Source organism: Sturnus vulgaris, chromosome 4 (genome assembly GCF_052056855.1).
Source record: "Sturnus vulgaris isolate bStuVul1 chromosome 4, bStuVul1.hap1, whole genome shotgun sequence".
Classification (NCBI taxonomy): Eukaryota; Metazoa; Chordata; class Aves; order Passeriformes; family Sturnidae; genus Sturnus; species Sturnus vulgaris.
In genome coordinates this window covers 9,445,417-9,466,560 of record NC_142246.1, presented here as the reverse complement: position 1 = coordinate 9,466,560, position 21,144 = coordinate 9,445,417, and the positions used below count along the sequence as shown (strand labels likewise).

The window sequence follows — 21,144 nt, the reverse complement described above, 5'->3', positions numbered from 1 at the left end:
TTCCTAAGTGTTATTTTTAATATTGTAATTTGTCATGGTATTAATTTGTCACATAGGTTAAAAGAAAAGTAAGAGTTAAGAAAACACATTCAGGAGAACAGTACAAGAAATATTAGAGCTTAGCTCCAAGCTCCCCCTCTTGCAATGACAATTGTTGGAAATGCAGAACTGCCTAAGTAAAAGGAGCAATGACCTTGGGTAGAGTGCAGATACTAGGGCACAAAGCAAACAGATTTGTAGTTGAATGACCCTTACATAAAGCATTCTTATGATGTAAGAGACAGGAGATGGAAAACTATTCTGTGTACACCTATTCCAGGCAGAGTGCTGCCAGCCTGGGCAGCCCATTGCCCCTTCCTCTGAGGGAAACAACAGGTTTATTTTTAATCCCAGTGGATTTTCCCCTCTCATTGCCACGTAGGCAAAGCTTTTTTCTTCCTCCAGTAAACTGAGCCTAATCTCATCTCCATCAGCCATCTCTTCATCATCTCATGGAACATTAACAAGCCCCTTACCACAGGAAGCAAAGCTGCTATCATCAAGCCACAAAACATCTTCCCCTACAGAACAGAGCAAATCCAATCAATATGTGCAGCTAATTGAGACAAATGAGCAAGTCCAGGCCTGGCAGCAAGCGACCAGGGTGATGATTTGGTAACAGATGGTGAAAGATTTGGCACAGATGGCTCTGATCCAGTTTCCTGAAGGACCTGCAGGCAGCCCACTCACAGTGCAGTGGTGAGCAAGTTCCAGGTGCAGGAAGCTGGGCCAGGATAACTCTACAAAACCACCCAGTATTGCATCAGCTCTTGCAGTACTATTGCTCCAGCTGCAACACATCTGCTCTGCATCCCATCCTTGCTCTGTTCTAGGCATGAGCTGAAAGAGGACACCTGGTAAAACCTCTGTTTTCACTCAAGGAAAATAACCATAAGTAACCTTAGGAAGGAGAAACAAGGGGAAAAATCTCTCAACAAGCAAATGGGCTTTCCAAGGACAGTCAGAAACCCTCACTGAAGGATTTGTTCTCAAGATAAGTTTTCTAAAATCACTTCTACATCTTTGAAACATGTCAATGCAAAGAAGGTCTAGTGTTTTTTACTACATATTTCAATAAAAATTGTAGAAAATATTTTCTCACAGACCTAAAAATGGTATGTCAATATCAAAAGTACTAAAGAGATAAAACCCAGTACTGAGCTACATGAAGTACAAACAGTAGCATTACAGGGTTAACTGCCTCCTAGCTCAACCTAGTCAAACAATTAAAACACTTAAAGCTATGTAGCATGGAATTATCTAGTTCTCAATTCTCATTAGAAATAATTAGGTGTGTTAATTTGATTTAATTTTTTTCACCATATAGAAAAAGTCCAGGGTGATGTCTGATAATCTGGTGTTGTCATTCACAACTGAGATTTAAGTAACCTTACAAGTGCTAAGGTTCCTCATTATAATAGTGAAGCTGTAATTAATATCAAGGACCTGTTGAAGTCATTCTTCAAATAGCTTTTTATGACGCTGTTTTCATCAACTACAAACAGCTGAAAAATTAAATTGTTAAGATTTATAATGCAGAACTGTAGAAGTTAGTCTTTATTACTAAACCTGGCATGTAAAGAGATATGTCCCATTTTATATTTCAGGTAGGTTTAGCTTTCAAAGCATTTCTTCACTCAGAGAAATAGAGCTTATTTTTTTAGAAAAATGCATTTTCTGCACCTCAAAAAAGACAATAATCTGTGTCACAGGACACAAGATGGGAGGCATAGTTAACATCGTATAGAAATGGATTAATGCACACAAGCACATGTACTGTACTTATGACCTTGAAAAGGTGTGTAATTCTAAAAATCCTATGGCCATGTCCATAGGGAACAGAAACAAGCATTTTCTTGCTACAGATGATGGGCTTCCAGTCTGTAGGTGACAATGAATGAGAAGGAAGTAGGTGTATCAGTCAATCATATGACTACAAGCCATCAATTTGATGCAGACATGAAAAAGATGATTGTAATTCCTCACCAGGGAAAGTATTTTCCATAGAGACAAGGAGTTATTAATGCCATTTTACAAGGCACTAGTTAAGCGTCCTTTGTTGCACCATATGTAATCCTGGCCACTGACATTGAAAAGAGATGAACTGAAATCAGTATAAGGCAGAAAAATAGATATTAACAGAGTAAGAGCTCAGAGTAAGAAGAAGCTAATTTCTGAGAGAAATCAACAGATTTTGTTTAACCTTATAAAACCACAGCTGCAAGGGCTAAAATGCTATATTGCTATAAATACATCAGTGAAGTAAAGAAGAGATAAAAGGTTATGTAATTTTAAAGATAATTACAGTAAAAAAAATGACCCAAAACTGATCATCAGTAAGTGTACATTGGAAATGTAAACGAGCTTTCTAAGCTATTAAAAAAAAATCAAAATTGACTTCAGCTGAATTTTTTACCAGTAGGAAGTTAGAGCTCATGGCATCTCAGCATAGAAATGCCAGTCATAGTTCTCTTGCTAATTTATTTCTTTCAAAATCTCTATTAAAATGCTGTCATACCTTTCCTGGAGGCTACAAGGAGCTCTATAACAGCAGGAGGAAGGAACAAGTAACTAGGAAATTCTGAACCTGGAACTTGCCATGACACTTGAAAATCTCTGTCTTCCTCTAACAGCCCCTGTCTGTCAGCATTGACAGGAGACAACCTACAAGAACTGCTGCTGCACTTGAGAGAAGTGTATTTGTGTATTTATGTGAGCTTTTTGTGTATTTATGTGAGGAAAGAGCAACCACAAGGGCAAAGTCTGGTCCAGAGGCAGGAACCAGATCTACTGTGAATAGTATGGGAATAAAGAAAAAACAACATAAAATCATAAATTGATTAAATTTTACTTGTGGGATTTTTCTCCTTATACCTAAGGATCTCAGAAAAATCTTATTGTTAGACAATTTACATTTTATGGACAGGTCCAGTTAAAACAATTCTAGTGTTGGCTTCCCACCAAACAAATGCAAACCTCACAACTGATCTTTCATCCACTATGGTCAGGCAGTCCCTAGAGCTCAATGCCTCATGCAGTTCATTTTTCTGAGCAAATAAGCAGAATTATTAAATAACAACAGCTATCTCATATCTATCCCACATGTAATTCCATTAATCAGAAAATCTTAAGCCAGGATTAACAAATGTAATTTTTTTTTCCTCGCTCCTGAGCTCAGCTGCCTTGGTTTATTGGTGTCAGCAGGTGTTTTAGATTACAAGAAAGAAGGAGAGGCTGGTACTTCAACCCTGCAGTCCAGACAGGTGGGCAGGAGGCAGGAGAACAAGCCAGGGGCACCTACCTAGGAGGTACAAAAAGCTCAGTCCTAGATTTAGGATACAGCAATATCAATATCACTATAGATATAGAAAAACAAACCACACAGCAAGCAAGCCACTGCCTGGACCTGATGGGTTTACAAACAAGGCTTTGGCCTGGTTGCATTGCCTGCAATGCAGCATTTTAATGCTGTGTTCCCTTAGCCAGACAACCTACCAAAGGTCTTTGTGAAATAAGGCACAGCTTTCTGCAGGCTGGCTCAAATTCAACCCAGTCTACAGCTTGAAAAGTGCACAGAATTGATACTTAATTATACAATTGCCACATAACCTGTCCAAGCAAAGAGGCAGCAAGAGGCAGAGAGCTCTTGAGTCACTTTTAATGGCTGTGAAAAAAAATATGCTTTGATTCATTAGGTCAAAATTTCCAACTACCCTTGCTCCTCCGAGGGCTTGAAGAGGCCAGCTAGCAGCTATTCTGGCAGTCTTTCAGATTAATGGCACCCTTCTCTGAGTTGATTTTCTTGGCCAAACATTTGCCAAGTTCAGAAAAGCCCAAACTGTGACTTGGCCTTTATATTATATTATCTCTCTTAGTCTTTCATCAAACTGGATCATCTTGGCTTTCATTTTTCCTTTCCACAGCTCTCATAATCTCTTTTACCTACTTCAGCATTGTCTATTATTTCCTCACTTTGAATAAACTTTTGAGGAAAAGAATCAAGATTCAGCCTTTGCAATACATACGAAATAAATTTTCGTACATACATTTATTTAGGGAAATATTTTATTTGGCTTTTCTTTATGAATTAGATCTGAAACCATTAATTTTTGCTAATTTTGCCTACTCTAATAATCACTAGGCAGCATCAGCTGGTAAGTTGGAAAAAAGTCAGGACAGCAAATTTTTCGTTTATATTTTGCATCTTGTTTCTTCATAAATTGAAAAGACTACTAAAAATGTTGCAACCAAATATAGACAAAGTGCCTGAAAGAAATATATATGCTCTATGTTGAAATTTTTTTCAAAGACTGGTTGCAAACAATGAAACAGTTAAATAAACACTGAAACTGATGGCTACACACCAAAGACAAAAGTTTCAGCATGTGGTGACTCTGTCAAAGAAAATTCCATCTCCTATGAGGAAGGTTCCACCCATTTTTGCTTATACCATTTTCTGGTATTAACAGTAATGAGGTTACCTGGAGCTTAATGGTTAGGATAGAGCTCTTTCTTTCTCCAGTGCAAGTTAGATATGCATTTGGTCTATTTTTTCCAGGTTGTTTATACATCACAATTGATTATATGCATTGCTATCAGCAAAAAAATCCCCGATTTAGTGACTGATCTGTCATATCAGTAACAAACATATAGTTTTGTTTTCTTGTTTTGGTAAGGTTTGTTCAATGGCTTTTCTCTGAGTAATTTTTATTCTCCTTCCGCTCTGAAAACAAAAATATGGCCCGTCATCTTCACACTAAACTGTTTTTAACACCAATGAATGTTCTAAAGGCTGAAGGAGAGGACTATGACCTCCCTTTGCTTCTCAAGGGTTTCAGAAGTAGAATCGCAGCAGCATTTGCTGAACTTTTTGCAGTGGAAGTAACACTACAGACACAATGTTAAGCTCTATCTTTGACTTTGCCTTTCAGACTGAGACAGCAGAAGTCATAAGGAATTCATTATATCTCATTGCAGTTATCAGTCCTGTTTCCCAGTGTTGGTTACTCTTCTGTTCTTTACCTTATAATTCTTTACTAATAGACTTATGTATCACTCACTTTATTATTTAACTTACATAGGCTATTAAGGCCTGAAATTTTCCCAGACTCCTGTACATAATTTTTCAGTATTGATCAAACATTAATATTCTGCCAATATTCTGACACTTCCTTACAGTTATTAATTATCTTATTGAAGATAGTTACTACTGGAATTGAAAGCAGTTGCAATTAAAACAAATAATTTTTAAAAAAATCTGAACTTGAATGCAGGAGTTTTTAAACTGTCAGCCAAGGAATTAAGGGGAAAAATAAATACCTTCCAATATACCCTCTAATATATCAGACAGAGACAAGAAATAGTTATTGATTCCATCTTTATGGTCTGTATAGTTACTAACCTGCTACGTTTTCCATTTCTGACTAATCAATGTCAGATCTAGTATTTCTTATTAATCTTATTATTCTTATTATATGTGTTTCTTTCAGTAGTGTCATCTCCATACCTTACCATTATTCTTTGGTCTCCAGTGACCTCATTTCCCCAGCTTTGAGCTCTAAGATAACTGCATCTTACTGCTATAACTGGGGTAGGGTGACAATAAACCTGATTTCCCACAACTTTTTGGCCTGAGAATTACAGAGCATCTCATTACACATTTCTGGAAGGCAGTGCCTGCATCTGCACCATGAAGACCAAAAGTAAGAAGCCCTGGTATAATGGAGGCTAAAATTCATACATGTCAAAGTTGGATATAGTCTTGAGAGAAGATCCTAAACATAATCCTTCCGCATTTCAGTTTAAAAAATTTCTGGTATCCAGGAAGTTGCATTGTTACTGTTTGCTCTATGCAGTATATAAGTATATAATATATAGTATATATTCTAAGTATATAGCTTTATTGGAAACCAGGGTTTTGCTTTCATTTATTTTTGCTCTGAAGTCATACAAAACCAACAACAACAAAAGGAGAGTTCAGATCAGAATCTACAATAAAGTCTTTGCTTGAAACACCATACAGTTTAAAACTTTATAGGGGAGGGAAAACAGTAAAAAAAGATGGGAAAAAATATATAAACTGGTGCTTATCTTTTACAAGTAGACTGCATACCCTAAAGAAGATATGAATGTCCTTCACCTTTATTCTTGACATCCTAGGATTCCATGCTCTTTAACTGATAAGAAGGACTCTAATTTTTGTGTCATATAAACAAACTGAAAAAAACATGGAATGTTAAAATTCCCTTGTAGTAAGAGTCTGTTTCAGTTACAAAAGGAGTATGAGCAGTGTGGAAAAATCAAGTACAGATATCCCAGCAATGTTGCTACAGATGGTAAAATTACTTCTGACACTGAAAATGGTTAAAAACACTGTGAGGTAGAATCCTCCAAAGAACAGTTCTTTAGTACCAAGAAAATGAGAAACAATTTTGCTTTCCTTGCCAGCAGGTATAACTAACACCGGATAAAGAAAACCAAGGGGAAAGAGGGATATCTAAATATGAAAATTTCCAACAGGAGTGACTCAGAAATATGTGTTCGTGGTACAAAAAGACATCTTTTTAAATTTTTTTAGCTCTGTGGAATTGAACTCTTTTTCTGTACATTTATGTTTTTCAATTTATTGCCTAGATCCTCAGTACTTTAATGACTTTGGCTAAGGACAGAGTAAGGAATGTGAGGTGATGAACATCACAGCAGCAAAAGTTATCCCAAACTCCAGTAGTCACTGCTTTTCCTGCACTCATGTTTTGAATTCCAATACACACCTGTAAGGTTTCCCTGATGCATCAGAACTAAAAGAGAGACTGATTTTGGACCAAATACAGCCTCTCAGATATTTCTAAAATTCTGAATCCCCACCACTGGGGTTTTTTCCCCACAAATATGTCATTCTTTATAAGCTCTGCTTTGTCAAACTTGCACATCCACTGTGTCTAAGTTAATTTCTAGCTCAGGAAATGTGGATGTAGATGTAGAAGACCATTCATACATAGTGGGGCTGTGAGGACAACTACAAGTTTAAAGCCAAAAATGGAGGTGAATTGCAACCACTGTGCTAGAAGGATCTTTGCCTCAACTGGGAAAACAGACTTGAGTTTGGCTGAATCAGCCAAAATAAAACGTTTAAATAATATAACCATCATCCCTTCCCAGGCTTGGAGAAGTTGATAGAAAAGATAAAGGTCACAATGATTGAAAAAAAAGTCCAGCAAGACAGAGAGAAAGAGAGAGAGACAGAGAGAGAGAGAGAGACAGAGACAGAGACAGAGACAGAGACAGAGACAGAGACAGAGACAGAGATCTCCATACACCACAGGCACTGTTTTGGGGTTACTGTTGGAGCTTGGAGATCTGGGAAGTCCGAACCCTGCAACTGCAAAATCACTCTTGTTGTAGTGTCTGCTACATGCAGGACAAAACAACTTCAAGATATCCTCCTTCATGGGAATAAAACTTAGGAGAGTCATCCTAGAGTCATCCTTGAACTTGTTCTGCACAAATGTATTTGGACTAAAGGCAAATGACATCTTTGCTGGCCAACCCCAGCCTGAGGTTTGCTAACAGAGCAGGGTACTGAAAACTCTCCCAGGACCAGTTCAAACACAGTGTACTGATAAAGCTTGATCCATGAAGTAAAAGATAAAATAAATATTCAATTAAAAGTGTAATTATTTTTAAAATCCACTTTATCCTAATGGGAAGCGAAAAAATGGTGACAATTTTACTTCCTAATCCTCTCTACTTTTTATTAATTCCTTATCATTTATCTTGCACTACCTTGCACGGGTGAAGTAATGTATGACATTACCTGAAAATTCATTTTCATTTCACATTTCCTGAAAATTAATTTTCATTGAGATGAGTTCAAATTATTTCTCTGGAATAACTTGTCAGTTGCTGTTGTAAGTCTTAAATAACCCAATTCAAAAGGCATTTTTCTTATATGAACCCTTTAAAAATATTATAACTTCCTATTACACACTGAGTATTAAGAGGACAGAATATAAAACTAAGACTAAATAGTCGATAGATTAAATAGACAGTATTATTAATACTGATATTTGAATCACCAGTAAATATTTGACTTACTAGCTTGATGTATAACCTCGATGTATGTCACCAGCAATAACTCAGCCTAAGTACAATTTAAATAAAATTTGGTTCAGATTTCTCAGTGAAATTTTTTTTCCCTGCTTTGCCTTGTTGGAAATTATTTCCATTAAGTGAAACAGTGGTTCCCTTGCAAATTTCTGTTCCTTGTCTCTCATGCAGATGTCTTTTCCACAATTTATATTACTCGTGGGCTCAAAAATTTTGAAAGTGAATCTCCTTTTTCAATCTTAGATGTAGTTTATCCCTACAACTTTTGAGAACCCTGTGGGTTTCCCGTGTTACACTGAAAAGTTTAACACAGTTTTGAAAGTGAGCTTCACAACTTTCTCGGCTTATTTAATGTTCATTTTATTCACAAGGTTTGCAAGCCATTAAGGTTCTTTCATTCTCATCAGTGCGAAGAGCGCCAGTAAAGAGTAAAACCAGGAAACTTCCTTGAGTTCAGAATAATTGCCAGCTTAATCGCAAATTATCTCTTAAAATGACATCTGTACAGTGCTTTGTTCAGAATACACAAGTAGTTGATATGCATGTTCATAGAGAAATGTGCACTTAACAGGCAAGTGAACGTAGATCAGTTCTGAATTCACTGAATTTCATTTCTCTGCCATCTGGGTGGGGCTTATGACAGATCACAACCAATAATGATCTCTTAGGTAGATCAAAAATAGACCTTCCACATAATTATCTACTTTGTAAACCTGCAATTATTCCACCTTCTGCAGCTTTGGAATGGAGGGAAAACTTCACAGATTATTTTCTGGCCCTGCCTGTACCCTCTGATGTGCGAGGCTGTGTTAATCTTTCTCACAATCACAACTGGGCACTGACCCCGTGTCAGCAGAGCTGAGAACCCGGATTGCTGAGCCCTGCTGGGCTGGGCTCCTCTGCTGCCCTGGCACTTGTCAGATGTGGCACAGCTGCTCTTGCCTCTTTGCAGGTACAGAGGTTTGTGACAGTGGGCAGCTGCAGAGAATCTGTCTGTAGACAGCAGATTGGTTTTCTCACTGATAGAAGAAACAATATTAAACAAAGTGTTAAATAGGTGCATTGGGTGCTCTTCCTTACAACAGTTGGAAAGCTAAATTCCTTTAAAAGCCATTCTTTTTCACTGATGAGCTACAAGCCAGCCCTGCTCCCTGAAGATATTTGTTCATTCCCCCCTCCTTCCCCACTGCAGGAGGATTAAACTATTTCTCAGTGCAGTGAGCTGATTAATTTTGTTCAGCCAGTGCAGCTCCTTTTTGGGCAGGGGAGTATCACAGATTTACAGTTTTCATTACCTAAGGCTGAAGTTGTTAATGAGGTCTGTGTTGGCTGCAGGGGGCTGAGGGAAGGCGCTGCTCTATTTGAATAGCCAGGCTGCACGGATCCCTTGCAGAAGGCACTGGATCTGGCTCCAGCCTCACACACCCACCACAAATGTTTATTTCATCAGCTCAGTGAGAACACTTCTCTCTTGATTCACCAACCGTGGTAAAATCTTGGGGCTTTTCCTGTGCACACCTGGCCCAGGTTAAACTGGTTTTGAGCATGAAATGGAAGTTTTCCAATGAGAGCAAGCAGGATTTGCTCCTTTGCACACAGGGACAGTGTTCTTGCAGCCCTCATCCCTTTACAGCTGCAAATGAAGAGGGTGTGTTTGGGTTTGGGGCCATGAGCTGTTCCTCCTGTGTGTTAACGGGTACATCCACAGCCATCAGTGACCTATGCACACCAGATGCTTGGTATTTTTGGCAAACCAGAAAATATTTACTCTAAGTAATTCTTTCTAGGTGGAAAAGAATTGTTTCTATTGATGTGCAGAAACAGAACATCTCTAATCAAAGGCCATGTTACACAGTAAAACACAACCTCTGATTCATGTAACTACTAAAGAACAAAGTGCTTTATTAAATAAAGATATTGAATAGTTATTTTTTGTTTATTTTTGGGGGGGGGTTTCTCGAGAGTTTTGGGTGGAGTTTTTTGTTTATTTTTGGTTGTTGTTGTTGTTTTGTTGGGTTTTTTTACAAAACCCATCCAAAATATATCGCATTTAATAGGTTTATTTAATAGATGGAATAACAGTGTTGCCCTATTCTCAGCTTTCTAGCATATGACAGGACTAAAGATATGGAAATATTCCAGTGTTAGTTATATGCCTGCCTGAATACAACAAGAATGACAATATTTTTCATTATATAGGAACACATAGGAAAAAGTAATTTTCATGAGACTGATGATATTCCTGAGTTTCAGTGAAGGAACAGTTTCTCCTGCTTTGTAGTGTAACATAGAACACAGGCTTTGAATTCTTGGCTCAGTAGTCACAAGGCTCTTTAGGAGCCAGAGATCAGCACATTCAGTATTTGCACTGAAGGCAAAGTAAAAGTATTCAGTCAGTTGATTAAAAGAGCCTGAAGAAACAGTGAGCTACAGGCAAGGAGGAACTGCTAGGAATAGCAGAGGGGGAAAGGAGCACTTGGGAATTCAGGTTTTCTTTATTTATCTATCTCTAGGCTTAGACTCATAAATATCTGGGAAAATTGTCTTTCACAGACTGAGAGCTGTGAAGGGTTTTGTAAGCTGTTATTATTTTAATCTGACAAGTCACTTACTCAGAGAATTCAGAGCAAAAAACACTGAAAATCTTTATCAACTAGTTTTGGAAATTTTTGGGGGTTTTTTTTTATATCAACTGAGCCTCAAAAATATCTAATTTGTGCAAGTTAGCTGTGCAGCAAATGTGCTCAAAGGCAAAGCACTGGGCTGAAACGCTGTGAAGTAAATTTTGCTTCAAAGGATGTAATAGCCCAGCTGTGATCAAGAAGAAAACATGGTTAGATGTGAAACCATAATAGATATCATATCAAAGTTCCTTGAATATTAGTCTTTAGAGAATAGATTTAAACAACACAGAAAAAACACAAAACAACTTTGGGGCATTCTGATATAACATAGAAACAGATGTTTTGCAGTGAGTAAAACATTTATAAAACCTCCTTAGAGGTAAATTTTCTGTAGCCAAAGCATCACACTCTCTATAGTTCAGTTGATTTCCTCATGGAAAAAATATTACCCAGATTTGTTAAACTGAAGATCAAGTAGCATGTCAATAGAGTTACTCAGCATGGGAGAATAAGGCTGAGTGTTGTTTGATACTGCCAAAGCAAACTACCCTGGTGTGACTAACCCCTCATTTGGTCTTTCAATAATATGTTTTCTCTCCTTGAGAGTGGAAACAAATTCACTAAAATGAAATTTTTATTCAAAGAATATACCAGTGTTTTCCTTATAAAAGCTCATATCTGGGTTAATTTACAAACTCCCTCCAGGTTATGCTTTGAAATGAAGATTTAATGAAGACAAATATATTCACCCATCCAGAAAAAAATATTTTAATTGCTATATCTATGATATTACCAGAGCATCAAGAATGCTGACAACATAACAGGCACTTGTATTTCATGCAAAGATAGAAGATTAAAAATGGCAGTGAATGATAGAAAAAATTAAATTCCTGGTAAATCAGTCCTATTTGAATTCAATGCAAACAAAGCTCTGGGCTACAATATGTTTTGGCTGAGGCCATAAAGGGTTACAAAACTGAGCTGTGAAAAAGTCAAATATATGTCACAATCCATTCTGTGCAGCAGAAGTGGCGTAATAAGCTCTATAACTAATCTTTTTTTTTATGAGCTGCATTGTGAAAATAATTTAGATACTGTATTGTATGACATTATTATCATAATGAATAGACTCACCCCTGGGTGAAGGGTGAAATGAAAAAAAGTCTGCATGTGCTAGAGTAAGAGAAAAAGAATCAAAAAATTTGTGATTTGATTAGCAAAGTCTTTGTATTTTCATGACACAAGATATTAATAAAGTCAAACAAATATACAAAAGGCGAGTAATTTAAAATTCCTGTTTTACAGAAGACAAATACAGAATATAGATCTCCTTAGTATAGAAACTGTCTTAAATATAGAACTGAAGTATGAAATACAGCAATTCTGAGTGCTTAATTAAGACTAAATGTATGAAGTAAATCATAAATATTTAAACGGTTCAGACTGAAAATACACACCTATAATAGGGTGAATGATAACAAAATAGATACCTTATATTGGTGCCAAATTGAAAATCCTGAAAGACTTGACAACAGTAGAGAAAGAAATAAACAAGACTGTGGTAATCATCCCTAAATGCTTGGCAACCCTGTATCTCCTGGAATATTACATTATATCTCCTGGAAAATTACATCCTGGATAAACTATGGCAGAAGATGAGATAAAAAGTGATGGGGTTCAGCTGAATCGTTTTGTTTAAGAAAAGCATAAAGAGTCCAGTGGAAGAAACAGGAAGGTGGCAAACAGGTGCTACCCACAGAGACTGAGGGCAGCCAGGGCAGAGGTTATGGCAGGAGCCTGATTAATGTGAGGGAAGAATTGCTACAGAATCACCCAAAGGTGTGTAAGTTTACCCCTAACTTTGATTCCAGTGATCATCACTTAACATGAAGATTAACCATGTAGGACTTCTCATGTCCTCTTAGTCTTTCTCTCTTTGCAGTCCAGTGCTTTTTATTCATTAAGTGTTTGAAGACGATTTTATATCATTTCTAACATAGAAGGCAAGAAGGAATCCACCTTGCCAGCTTGTCTTAATCTGAATAAATCAGCATTTCTTGCAGTCTTGACTTCTGTTTTTCATCTTCACTTTATTATAAAAAAAATCACAAAGAAGGGACTTTTTCAACCTGTTGGTGATCAGAGGAAGAGACTGTACTAAGCAAAGTGTACACAACGATGCTGATAAGATGCATCCTCTGACATCCTCCTCTGTAAAATCATTCAGTCAGTTAATTTTTGCTGCTTAATTCCTCTGTCAATTCATAACAAACACATGGCAAGAACAATAACAGTAATAAGCCTTGTCTGAAGACAGATGTCTTACCTCTGTGCTCGTCTTGAGATATTCCTCCTAAATTACGTATAATTGCAGGGATGTTCAGAGGAGACAGTCAAAGTAAAGCCACAAGATGCCAGGCTGCAGTTTTCAGACTCTCCACAAATGCAACAATCAGCATCTTCCTAATTTTATAATCTTCAAATTCATGGAGGAAGAATAACACTATATTATTTTGGTAATTGTTGTTTCTCTGGGATAGCAAGATCCTACACCTCTGCTAGTGGCCATTCACATCATTTACATGAGACTTCTCCAGAACACAGTGGGAAAGTCCCACCAAAGCACACTTCTGAGTGTCTCCAAAATTGTTTCAAATCCCTGTCCAAATCAAGGATAGTGCTAACTCGAAGTCAAGGTTCTCATCTCTCAGAAGATTGTATTACCACCTATTGTATGTGGAGCAAAGGAATCCATGCCCTACCCAACTGCATTTTGGCTGAGAGATGTTCTCTTTGCCTTTTCTAGCATCTGAGACCTTTGCCAGGTCATCCATCAATGTCTGAAAAAGAAATAGGAGGTTGAAGAGCAAGGTGTTTTTAAAACAAAATGCCAGGTGGTGACAGAAGATCAAGGCAATACCTGGCTCCCATGGTGAAAATTCATCTTTCACTCGCAGAATCTGCAACCCAGAACATGCACTGCTGTGGAGGGCAAGGTTTTCTTGGAGGTGGAGCATCTGGAGCAAACTGGCACAGCAAGAAAGCAACAGTGTGGGAACCACAAGTCTTGCAAGCCCCTGGCACAGGAAAATTCCTCATCCTGGTAGAACAGAAATGGCAACATTTTCCTAAGAAAATTCTAAAATGTTTTCAGCCTATTTCTTTGTGGGATGCCTTTAGTTTCATTTTTACTTCACATGCTCAACTGTAAGGTAGAGGTCTAAATGACAGGAAACAAGCCTAAAATTCCACATTTTCTTTCTCATTTTCTCCAATCATTTTGCAAATCAGGTCTATTTGTTCCATCATTACTAGGAAAAAAAAACCAAAACATAATTCTGTACTTCAATTGCACCTCTCCTAAGGCTCTTAAATCCAGTTCTCTGATGGGAAAGGTTTCTTTAATTATAACACAGAGTTCTGATGCTGTCACTGGAACAATGCTCCTGGTTTCTGAACTACCAACAAATCACCAGTTTGCAGGTGAGCCCTTGCCCTGCCTGCATTGACTCCTTCAACATTCTGTGCCTTTGTGCTCCCACTGAAGTTCCATACTGCCATACATGCACTGAGTCACGGTGATTATTTCTTCACTTAAATTGTTTTTTTCTGTCTCTGCCTGTCCCTGTTAAGTGAATACAAATGGCAAAACATGTTCACTCACTGGAACGGAGGAAAAACAGCCATATAGCAGCATCTTATTGTCTTTTTCATCCAAGACATTTTTATAACCCCAAACAACCATGCACACAACTGCCATAATTTGGGCTGCTTTTACTATTGTCAAACAGTCTCATACTGGATTAGGCCCTAAATAACTATAATTTATTCCAAAACATTTCTACCTGCAGCCCAATTCCTCAAAGTTCCTTTTTCCCTCATATCATACTAACTATGCTACTGGAAAAATCACTGAGTCAATCCACAAGCTAATAGAATGCCTGTAAGTATGAACAATAAAATGGAAAACATATAATTAATCCATCCTTGCCTTTTGGGGAGCAGAGCAGCCATATAAAGTGACATGGAAGAATAGTTTCTTGAAACCAATGGATGAACAATGCTGTCACAGCCTGATGGAAAAGTAAAAATTTCAATTGAAATATTTTTGCGACAGAATTTCACTGTCACAATATTAAATTAATGGAATAAAATGGTCTTTTTCAGCATTCCAAGTGCAGTAAAGTAATAAAATATATTTTTCTTGGTGTTGGGATTTTGGTTTTCTTTGGTTTGGGGATTTTTTTAAGGATTTTAATGCCCTCCCTATTATAAAAAAGTGCCTTGTGTGGAAAATCCCAAAAATTCTGGTGACATCATGTCTGGGAAACAACAATTTCTCCTTGCAAATCACTAGATATGAAAAAATCGGGCTTCTGAGCACCTCAAGTTCTACTTTGCAACTTCAGAGCATTTTGTACCACATTATGTGAAATTCTCTAGGGTTCTACTTTAAGGCTTCACAGTAACCATGTGTGCTTCACTTTCTGAAATGTAATAAGGATTTGGAAAACAGCAAAAGATTGGAAAGAGCATTCTCCCACAGGACTTGGATTCGAGCTCTGATGTCTGTTTTTCTGTGTCAGTATTCTGAAGTGTCTTTAATCAGTGAATGTTGTAGGAAGCATTAATTTCTTCACACCTGAACATACCCAAATAATGCTATTTGGGAATGTAAAAACAATTTAGCTTAGAGGAGAGGTCATGTACTGCATTTTCCCTCTAGACAAAGAAATGTAAATTTAATCATACCCTTGATGGATGAGACACCATGAGAAGTATACTTGAGAGAATGAGAAGCAAATATATGAGTGACTAACAAATACAATTATCATAGATACCAAAGTTCTCAAGAAAGATGTTAAAAATTAGATATTAATTTCTCTTCAAGAACACCTGAGCATAGTCAACTGGATGTTATTAACAGTGGATTTGGGGGGAAATAAAATAAAATAAAATAAAATAAGTAATTTGCACAAGCAAGTTATAAAAGCTGTAATAAAAATTAGTCAAAGTGGATCTGAGAATAAAAATGAAGAAACCATTAACTTGATGTTGTGTTCTCTCATCATCTTCTCATGATGCTGACAGTTCATCTTTCCCCACATGTGCAGCAGGATGAAGCCACCAGCCTTGGGACCCAGGGGGTGAAATAACCAGGGAAAAGGGGAGCTGCAAGGAAGTGTGTGAATCACAATTTTAACTGCATTGTTATTACTGAGGTTTGTTCTTCATGGAAGTATTAATTTCCATTTTCTTTTTTTTCTTTCTTCTGTAGTAATTAAAATTTGATTATAAACACTTCTGGATAAGACTATTAAGGCTTTAATTAAACTAAGAGCAAATCATTGGCTTTACATATAGGATGTGTTTCCTTTTTGCCCTTTCCAAAGCTATGACTGCACTCGTTCCCTACATTAACACCCTGGCTGATGGGCACTTCACGTCTGATTTACACGTGCCAACATTGATTCTCTTTTCAGTATGGTTTTACACCTGATATCCCCATTGGTAAGATACTTTCTGCCCATGATTTCTGCAGAGAATTCTTCCTTTCACTGCCCTGCTGGCCTCTGCAGCCAGACTGCCTGGTGATAACTATCACAGCACATTTCTACTGGCTCCTTTGCAGCTTGTCCCTACTGCATCTAAAAGTGAGGAGAAAAGCAGTCAAGATGCAGAACAGTTTTTCTGCCTTCCCAAAGGTCTACATGCCTAACAAACTGGTCCTCATAAAGCTGTAAGAGGAAAAAGCAGTTTCTGTTGCTGTTTTGATGTGCCAATAATCATATTTTGATAAATAACTCAGAAACTGCAACAGCTTACTTGAAAAAGAAAAAGAGCAGCTCAGCAAAAGGACTTCATGAATTTTAAATTAATTTGACCATTACTGTTAAAAATTTTCAGACATTATTTTATTAAACCTACCGAGGACACAAGTATTCATAAATACTTTAAAACAAAAAATGCACTAAAGTACTTTAAGTTCTTTCACTAAAACAATACTCCTGTGACTGCACACACACATAGGCACTGAAGGACTTGTTCTTCCAGATAATTTGGTAGTTTTATCATGGTTGTGTCAGGCTGGGTGCCATCTGTGTGATGCCCTCACTTGACAGAAATATGAATTGGAGAAAGTAGCAACAGTGCCATCCCTGAGAAAGGAGGGAAACCTTTCTATACCACTGAAAGTAGAATCTGCAAACAAATCTCCCACTGGGAACAAACCTGTTCTACCCTGTCTACTTGCTAATATGCTTTTTTCTTGCCAAGCTGTATGCAGAGAGGTTCTGTGTCATTAGCTAACACAAATCCAGGTTCAAAGAGGTCTTTGAAGTGACAAACCTAAAATGACAGAGGATGGGAAAATAAACTGTGTACCCAGCAAAGCTGAGCTCTCTTTAATGATGAGTATAACTGGAATACACAATAGAGCATAAATATCAGCTTTTAGGCCCATTATCCAAATAGCACTCAATGAGTAGTTATGAGTTAATGAATGATAGTGCAGGGACAGTTCAAAGAATGCTGAATTCTCATGATAGTTCCTAATGCACGGATGCCTAAGAGCAGGACTTCTAGTGTTACAGCCTTCAGATCATAGAGATCTGTCATAGCTTTTTGCCAGCAATGGTGCTGTGAAAATTTGCATCATTAGAAGGTTTAGTTTGTTGACTGCATCTCATATATACATGTGACCCTTGGGGCCTGAATTTAAAAGTGTAGGTCCAGAGCAGGTAGAGTATTGCAGCTACAGGAAATGCCAGGAATAAAGGCTGTGAGGGCAGGAGTAAACAATGGGGTTAGACTAGACAAGGTGAGGAAGAAGGAAAAGTTATTTATGCACGCAGAGAAGTTTAAATTTTATATGGTGTTGACTGGGAGCCGTTTGCATCCTGCAGGTGTGCAGGTGATCAGGCAGTGCCCTCCCTCCCTCCCTCCCTCTCCCTGCTGCAGGAGCTCAGCTCTGGCAGGATTCTCATATCAGGGCTGTTTCACAAGAGCTGATCTCTCTGGGTGTCTTAAACCAGATGTGACTTTACATAGGATTTTCATAAAACCTGTGAAATGCAGTTGGGCTGTGTTAGGGACAGAACCCAGCCCAGAGGTCAAAGGAAATCTCAGGGTTCCAAGCCCTGAGGCTGTGGGCAGCGGGGTGAGCACATCCTGACCTCAGCTGGGACTTGTGTGAGGATGTCTGCAAGTCTGCTTTGAAAACCTCCTGTGCAAGTCAGGCTCCCAGACCCTCAGGCTACAGAATTAAGGGCATTTTGAGCAGCAACTGACAGATATGTCAGCATCTCTTGGGCCAGAGAGCAAGATCTGAGCAAGGGCTCTGAGGATCCAGTGGCACAAGACCCGTGGCTTCAGTGGCAATGATGTGTCCTGGTCCCTTGGTGGATTTATTCCTACACACCCAAATACTTCTGTGAATCTCAGCACTGAGCTTTGATCTGCATCCTCTTTTTCCTCCAGTCATGAGTGCTTTGTGATTAGTCTGTCATTGAGCCTAAAAGGACTAATGTCACTTATTGTTTTATCTTGGACATTTTAAACTTAGAAATTGAAGGACAAGAAGTTACAAAGGATACAGAATATACACTTGGGACTCAGGTGCCAACATCAGAATCAAGTGGTTTAGCAGCATTCACTTGAAATCTCCTACTGAAGCATCAAAAAGAGGCCAATTCTAGGCTCCTTTAAAAGAAGTTTCAAAGCATTTGGGATTTAAAGATGACCTAGTTTGACTTCATATAACAACTGAAGATAGAGCAATAAAACATAGTAACTAACATTACAAAAATTTAAGAAAACTGTATGTTTTGTTTCAGTAAGGAAGAAGGCAATTAACAGCAAACAGTGAATAATAGCATGAAATCCCATTTATGTCTCATGACAAAATAAGAGCTAAAGAACATTCAACTACAACATGCAGCAATGCATTTACTCAAATTCAAAGAAGCAATTGTCCCAAGATCTCAACAAGATCAAAAGTAAAGCTTGGTGTGGCATTTTTCAGAACAACACTTTTTTTAAATCAGAGAATGGTTGCTGGTTGAAAGACAAAACATGTTTTCAGAAACCTGTTTTGACAGAACAGTTTTCACTTGTCTAGGATGAAAATGCTGGTAAATAACAAAGCAAGAAACATCATTTTTTACCTGTTCTCCCACCAAACCAGCATGCTGGGCAACACATCTTGTTGGCATGGAAAGCGTATTCAAAACCTTTCCACCACTTAGAATTTGAATTTGAATTTCTTTCCTTCCCTTCTCAAGCAAGCACTGTGTAAGCTCACTCTGATCCAGCAGGAAGCCATAGTTAGAGAAAACATCTCCTAGAGGAGAGATCAGCACAGGTCTGGGAGGAGAAAATGTTCAAACCACAGTTTTGCATTCATGTACAGACTTCATCTACAAAGCAGAAAAAACATTCGTATTCACAAAAGGCTCATAAAATTTTTGAGCATAAATTTGTTTTTATCTTGCAAATTCTTTATTTCTCAGCCACCCACTTAATGCTAAACAATGCTGAGAAAAAAATTAGCCATCAAAACAGATTTTGGAACCATTACCAAAAATGTTGTATATGTTTATACTTCTCTCAAAAAATACCAAGTGTACTCCAAACACAATGGCCAAAGAAAAGAGCCCTTGGTAGGTTTTTTTATTATATCTTCCTCCATACTAATGCCCATTTACTTGCTTTTCCCTCCTGTCAAAATTGGAACCAGACATCATTATAGCTCTAATGCAAGCATGACCATCTGTATGCTTAAAAAACAGATACACAGGGAGTAGAATAAATGTCACTGTGTACCCACAGTTGCAAAATATTAGTAGTACTAACTTAAAAAAAACCAATAAAATTGCAATTCACATTTCATAGTGATGTTATATGAAGTATGATATATTAGGACCTTTTCGTCCTCATCAGAGAATAAAAATAACAATCAGAAGTATCCCCTTTATAAGTACCAATGATGTAAGCACTGTCTGCAAATTGGGAAGTATTTACAAATTTATGATCTCTGAAATCATATATCCCTGATATCATTCATATAATGTGTAAGCAAACAGATCTAAGACTACAATAAGGAAGAATTTTGATAGTGCTGTAGGCAAATTGGGCATGCAAACTGAAAGGCAAATGTCTTCTTTGAAAAATCTTTAGTATCATGGCCTTCTCTGACTATAATTACCAACCCTTCTTTTTAATTGCTTGCTAACCATGACCAGCCTCTGCCATGCTGACATAAAATTAGCAACATTTCATTGCAATGCTGAGTGGTTCACAATCTTTCTTTTCCAGAAATATGTCGACTTCCTGAAGAATAATGACAAGATCTGGCTATAGAGTAATACAACTGCACTTTTCTTTGATGTACTTAGAAGTGTCAAGTGTTAAAAGGGTAAACAACCCGATAATTGCTAGTTAGAACTAAAGTAGGTCTAGAAGTTGCATTTTGTCATGAAAATTGTGACAAGAGATTTAAAAAAATTACTTTAGCTCAATCATCTTCACAGTCTGTCTCAGGAAAATGAAAACCTGAAATCATTGCTCTAGTTCTTGGGGACTGAATGTCTCTAATGCTTTGTTCTAAAAAACCAAATATGGGTGTGAAAATAATGCTTTAAACACTGTGTTTTCCAGGTGAGCAGCTCAGTGCTTCTCCAGGTAATTGCTCATATGTTTTATATCTAAGGCAGATGTTATTAGTGCCCTCAAACCATGTTTTCATTGCCTAAAACAAGTGCACACACAAAGCCAAGTGTCCTTACTAACTCAGGGTCAGTTCCTGCCACTCCATTTAAATTAATGAGAATCTCTCCAGAATATGAACTTCAGCAGCTGTTCTTCATGTTCAACATCAAATTGGCCTTCATAGTGGAATTAATGATGGGAAGTCAAATCTGAAACTCAGAAGTAATGATTTAAACGACAAAATCCTCTAACAGGAGCACTGCTATAAGCATGTTCTGCAGGATTTTTGTATCAAATGTGTATCAATAATCTCTGATATGTTACAGGCTCCAGACATAAAAAAGAAAAAGTATAATTTTCTTATAGTTATCAGACATAAAGAAGAGAGAGTATAATTTTCTCATAGTTATCAGGAAAAAATTACCTATTTATATGACATATGATCGATTTCTCTTGCTGAAGCAGAATGAAGGTATAGGCAAAATCCTGAGCTGGTATTCAAAAAAGAGACAGAGATTCCCTCCTCCCTCAATTCTTCTCCTCAAAGCCTTTGCAAGGCAGCAGGTTGGCACTGAGATGAAGGTATATTTCTCTCTTTCACATGGTTTGTAAGTAGCTGAGGGAAAAGGCAAAGGCAAACAAACTCAAGGACTACTTCAATCCAAAC

At 37.5% G+C, this 21,144-nt stretch overlaps 1 protein-coding gene and 1 long non-coding RNA gene across 8 annotated transcripts in view; one reads left to right on the top strand and one right to left on the bottom strand.

Moving 5' to 3' along the window:
* Window positions 1-21,144, bottom strand: part of LOC148223868 (uncharacterized) — a 207,389-nt gene that overhangs the window by 122,878 nt on the left and 63,367 nt on the right. Inside the window, exons 11-13 of one of the 3 annotated variants that reach the window (XR_015803010.1) lie at window positions 18,935-19,186; window positions 13,690-15,941; window positions 11,522-13,609 (exon numbers count right to left, since the gene is read on the bottom strand). The exons of the other annotated variants lie outside the window; for them this stretch is intronic. This is a non-coding gene — a long non-coding RNA (uncharacterized LOC148223868). Of the gene's footprint in view, window positions 1-11,521; window positions 13,610-13,689; window positions 15,942-18,934; window positions 19,187-21,144 lie in introns of those variants that run through there. 3 annotated transcript variants of the gene reach the window in all.
* LOC106865258 (C-C motif chemokine 4-like) overlaps window positions 1-21,144 on the top strand; it is an 87,263-nt gene that overhangs the window by 5,310 nt on the left and 60,809 nt on the right. The window lies entirely within an intron of this gene.